At 39.3% G+C, this 5,506-nt stretch overlaps 1 long non-coding RNA gene across 1 annotated transcript; it reads right to left on the reverse strand.

Moving 5' to 3' along the window:
- Positions 1-457: 457 nt before the first annotated feature.
- Positions 458-2,641, reverse strand: LOC127160654 (uncharacterized). The gene is made up of 3 exons (XR_007826809.1): positions 2,070-2,641; positions 1,880-1,947; positions 458-957 (listed from the first exon to the last, which is right to left on the reverse strand). It is a non-coding gene; the product is annotated as an uncharacterized LOC127160654 (long non-coding RNA).
- Between the last annotated feature and the right edge of the window lie 2,865 nt (positions 2,642-5,506).

Raw genomic sequence — 5,506 nt, forward strand, 5'->3', positions numbered from 1 at the left:
ATGAGTTCAGATCGGCTTGTATTAACCGGGGTCAAATCCATAAACCTTACGTTTACTGTCAAAACATTTCACATGTGATTAAACTTCCCGACCTTCACCTTCTTCGCACCCCAATGCCAGTGTTCACAGGAAGTGTTCTTGAATATTACAGGAGAGGATTACAGACCACACTCTAAACCCGGATAAGTTGAATTTACTTAAAAAATTGGAGGAAACTGGTTGCCCTAAAAAATTTAAGCAATGTAAAGTTTATTTAACTTAAAATGTTTTGTAATATGAATTACAAAGGTCATTTCATTTAACTTAAAATGTTTTGTAACATCATTTCATTTGCAATTATTATAACTTATATTTAAGTCAAATATACTAATTTCCAAGTTAAATCTATATCAAATGTTTTATTTTTCCAATTTGTTAACCTAGAAAATTAAGAAAAAAGCAAACAAATAAAGGAACATTAATGCAATTTTCCCTTTTATTTTAAATCAATTCAATTACAAATATTCAATTGAAAACACAACAAAACCATTTTTTCATATCCTGAAAACATTTCCCCATAAAACATGGGACAAAAAAAAAAGTTCAAAAAGATACTAGTTCAACAAATTAACTTATCGTTAAGCACACAAACAAGTTTTCCTCAGAATCGCAACAAACAGCATCAAAACGATATGTTTTTTCCACACTCTGAGTTCACACTATTGGCAATACTGAATTTTAGGTGTCAGCTCACCTTTTCCCGACAAAAAATATAAAAGACTTTTCATACACTTAGGATAGTCCAGGTGTAGGCAGGGAAATCAGTCTGAAAACAATGGACATAGAAGGCCTGAGATTGGTCATTCATCCATTACCAAGCTTTCTTCCAAGATGATTCCCACTCTAGATGAGGTGAGCTGTGAACTTTCTTGATCAACGCTGAGGATTCTTACTGAAGTCTGTCTTGTCAGCTGCCTCCTAACAGAGGAAGAAACAGAACGACAAATACATTATCAAGTCAGTTAGACAATGCTGTTGTTAAATACTCAAAGTCATATGCTGCCTTCACACCATGTCATAATTACTTTAATTCTGAGAGGACAACATTGTGATGTTCAGCTTGTGAGCTGTTCATGTCAATAGACTGGGAATTGCGCTTTTCTATGGCAACACTATCAATGTCTAAAATAATCTGGAGCAGTCAGATACAGTGGTTAGGTGGTACAGCTCTCAGAAAATTTCCAGTTTACAGATGGTAATTAGACTTTAGGGTTTACGTTTAATTGTACATCTACAGAATATTTAAAGTAAAATCCACATACAAACACTACTGGCATATGGTCAGGAAGATCGGTGTTATTCAGGAAAGCTTGTAAACAACAGGAATGAGTGCAGGACAGACTCACACCATCATCATTATGAATAATCTTCTGACACACACTGTGCTAGTCAAAGTGATCATCCTCAGAACAGGTCTCAGTTAACCCACGACATACAGTTGATCTTGAACTTTGGTGTGAAGGTGGCATAAATGTGAACAAGGAAATTGTTTTGTTCTTGAATAATTTCCATGTTTGAACAAAGAGACAGGGTTTCACAGACAGGGCTTCACAGACAGGGCTTAGCTTAAGCCAGGACTAGGCCTTAGTTAAATTAAGATACTTAAATAGCTTTTATAAAAACACCTTAAAAACATTACTGGTGTGCATCTTGAGAAAAGAAAAATGGCACTGACATATTTTAAAATATGTCATTACAAGGTATTTTCAGTAAAGACTCCTTGTCATGTTATTAAACATGTTATTTTATTCTGAGACTGGCCTTAAGCCTTGTCTGTGAAACCAGGAGGAAAATGTGTAAATAGCAGTGCTCTCTTATCAGTTATTAGGATCATACTTACACTTTCAAAGCATCTCTTCCATTTCTTCTTTCTTCCAAAACAAGATAGTCGTTAAGAGGACTCTGAACCTAGACAGAACAGAAGTATATTCATCCGCCTTTGTATTTATACCGCTAATTAACGAAAACTTACGCTTTCAAACAATAGCCATGTCTAAATTAAACGTGGTACATTAACGTACTGCACTCACCATATTAGCTCCACCTTTGTCGCTCCTCGGCTGGAATCGCGGCTACTGTATGAGTAAAACTAAATTTACACTCCTCACAAACAACAGCTCCTCGAGTGAAAAAGAAATCATTGAAAGAAAAAGGCAAAAAATGTTAGTCGAACTCGCCAGTCAGGGGTTCAAGCGCAGGCGAGTGAGAACACTAGCTATCAACGGATGAGAAATGTCCCGTCGTTTAGACGAACAACAACTTTTGCCGATCACAAAGAGTTTCTCGAGGGACGTGATAAAAGATAAATGGCGGAAAACAATGCCAACAGAACTATCTAAATCTAAATTTCCACATTCATCCACAGCTTAAATTCATACACAATCACAGTGACAAAATGGCGCTGTTACTCGCAGCACCGGTGGAGGAGGCGTGGTCAGGAGATAAATTTCATAATACGAGTTAATTTAACTTAAGTTTATTCACAGGTTCAAATATGTCTACAAATTAGTAGAATCTACTTATATTTTATAAGCAATGCAGTAAAACTTAAATATTGTGTTCAATTGTAATTAAATGGTTTAATTAGATACAAAATCCGGGCTTACAGTGCAAGCCCTAGAATAATACCATACAGAAGACTATTTAGCTTTCAAGCACAGTTTCCATTTGTCCTGTCTCTGGTTTGGAACCCTGTAACCAAAGAGTAATATATTCAAGCAGAAACATCACAGTCCCTTTGTATTTATTTCAAATTGAGAAATAATTAGAAACATACTTGCTACTTGTTATCAGGATTGTCACAACAATGGCTCACTGCCTTTTCTGATATATAAATTAATTGAGAAATTAAACAAAATTAATTGTTTGAACACTGAAAGTTGCTATCACATACAGCCAAATCTCACAACACATCACCTCCATTATTGCCTTCGGTTAAGCAGCTGCCATTAGCTATATTTAGCACACTTATTCTGCAGGAGTAAAAAAATAAATAAAAAATAGCTGAATGGGGAGTCACGTGACATGCTCATGAACCTAGTCGCACTTGAGTAGAGGTCCGTAAGTTTGGCCCCTTTTTGCTGATCTTTTCACTTTAAGTGTTATTCATTAATAATACTTTGCCAGATGGCATACAATCGGAAACAGCAGGACTTGTCTCTGTCTGCTTCTCCAATTAAGAAGAAAACAAAGTCACCGAACACAAGCGATATGGTTGACAAGATGGCGAACACTGTTGCACAGTTTGAGGACATTCTAAGAACTGAGTTGACAGCGATGCGGAACGAGTTGCTTCACACATGACAGTTGTTCAGTTGCTATGCTCTAAACTGGATCTTCTTACAGGGGAGATGAGAGATCAAAAGAAAGTTGTCGCAGATCACGACAGGCGAGTAGCCGCGCTTGAGCAACAGGTAGAGGACTTACAGGATTGCAATAGGCGCAGCAATTTGCGTCTGGTTCAATTGCCTGAGGGTTCCTAAAAAGACGACCCTATGGGCTTTTTGAAAAGATCGTTATCGACGTGGCTCCTGTCTCTAGCGGGCAAAGAGATTGAAGTGGAACAAGCACATCGCGTGTACACAAGGCTCTCCTCAGATTGAGCTAAACCCCAGGTTTTCCTCTTTAAACTGCTGCGGTACATGGACAGGGAGCTCATTCTGCGGGCCGCCAAACTTCATGCCCCAGTGAAAACATCAGACGGAGCAACGCTCTCCTTCTTTCCTGATTTTTCTCCAGTCACCGCAAAAAGAAGAAGCGCATTTGCGCCAATTAGGGAGGAAATGAGAGAAGCTGGCATCCAGAATTTTCTTCTTTATCCTGCAACACTGAAGGTCATTCTCAATCAAGGGGAACCTAAAATGCTATACTCCCCAGAAGAAGCAAGAGTTTTTCTCAGAGCCTATTCATCCACTAACTCTCAGTGAACTTAAGCTGGACATTTGCTGTCTAATCGGAGAAGAGATGCTAAAAGTGTCTTTAAAACTGTCTTTCTTTTCTTAATTCACAGAAGAAACTTTACATGTGGATACTGTAATACTGTGGCTAGCGTTGTAAGCTCTGGTTTCTGGCAGTTTGGAGACTCTTAGATTCATTACTTTTTATTTTTTTTTTTTTTTTTTTTTTTAATTGTATGTTATTTTCTTAGTTTTATTTTTATATTTATTATTATTATTATTATTATTATTATTTAGGTTTTTTTTTATTTATTTATTTTTTTTTTAATGAAGATACTACCTAGTCATTATGTGACACCGGGGCCAATGTTGGTGCTTCAGTAATGTGCAGGTTTTTGTTGATGCCATGGATCATAACAAGGGGGGCTGGCAGATCAAGCTTTGTTCTTGGTTTGATCTGCCATAGTTTATTAGAATGTGTTGATCTTTCTTTGAATAGGGACAGGAAGGGTGGTGGGTGGTTTAATGGTAGACTCAACTGGTTTTATTTTCAAACTTGTATTTTGTCTTATTATGCTCTAATTCTGTTTGATACTAATGACTGACCTTAATATTCTGAGTTGTAATATTAATGGCCCTTACAAACATAGAGGTTCTCTTTTGAGGAACACGACCCTCTAGGGGTCGCTATGGGGAACGCCATCTCCGTGACCCTTGTCTGAAGTCTATATACAAAAATGACAACCGTGTTGGCCGGCGACTGCCTATGACGTCACTTCCGGTGCAACCACAGTATAACATTCTCTTCTTTGTCTTCACTGACCTTTTGTCTGTAACCAAGCTGGGCTGTGGCTCTGTGTGGTGGGTGCCGCTCTGTCTGGCTGAGCGTGGTGGGGGTTTGTGGCTGGTCGTGGGGCCAGCGTTGCTGCCAAGGATGCGCGTGGGTCGTGTCTGATTGTTTGCACAGCCCTAGTGCTAGTTAAGACCCTTGTTTGATGTTCTTATAAGCAGCTTTCTGGAGCCTCCCGAGAGGGTGCTGTCTTACCTTTTTGGGTTTATAGTTTGACAGCCCACTGCTGGTGGTTTTGACAGGGCATGACGATGCTGCCCTCGCTGCAGGAGGGTCTCTTAGAGCTTGTCACCCCTGAGCGGATCAGGTGTTCCTCCTGTCTCTTGGGAGTTAGAAGCCTTACCCGATGCACTCTCCTTTCACGATGGTTAGGTGTATCAGCTCCATGGCAGTATTATCAGACAGCTACCTGCCTTCCCCTTGGAGCCTTGTTTGGAATGACTGCAGTGCTCCACTCATTCTGAGAGTCTTCTTATAGCACACCGTTTCTAAGTGGTATTTCTAAAATCCATTCTTATGGTAAGGCTCACACGAACCCTTGGGTGCTTTCTCAAAGCCATGTATATGGTAAGTGCACACACAAACCTTTGGGCACTTTTCTAAAATCCACATTGTGGTATGGAATGCACCGGAGTTTTGACAGGCACTTCCCTCAGCATGGCAGCGTGGGTATAACCGTTAACCATAGCGACCCCTACAGGACGCAGTTTGAGTTCCTCTA

The sequence above is a fragment of the Labeo rohita genome, unplaced genomic scaffold (assembly GCF_022985175.1).
Source record: "Labeo rohita strain BAU-BD-2019 unplaced genomic scaffold, IGBB_LRoh.1.0 scaffold_415, whole genome shotgun sequence".
NCBI lineage: Eukaryota > Metazoa > Chordata > Actinopteri > Cypriniformes > Cyprinidae > Labeo > Labeo rohita.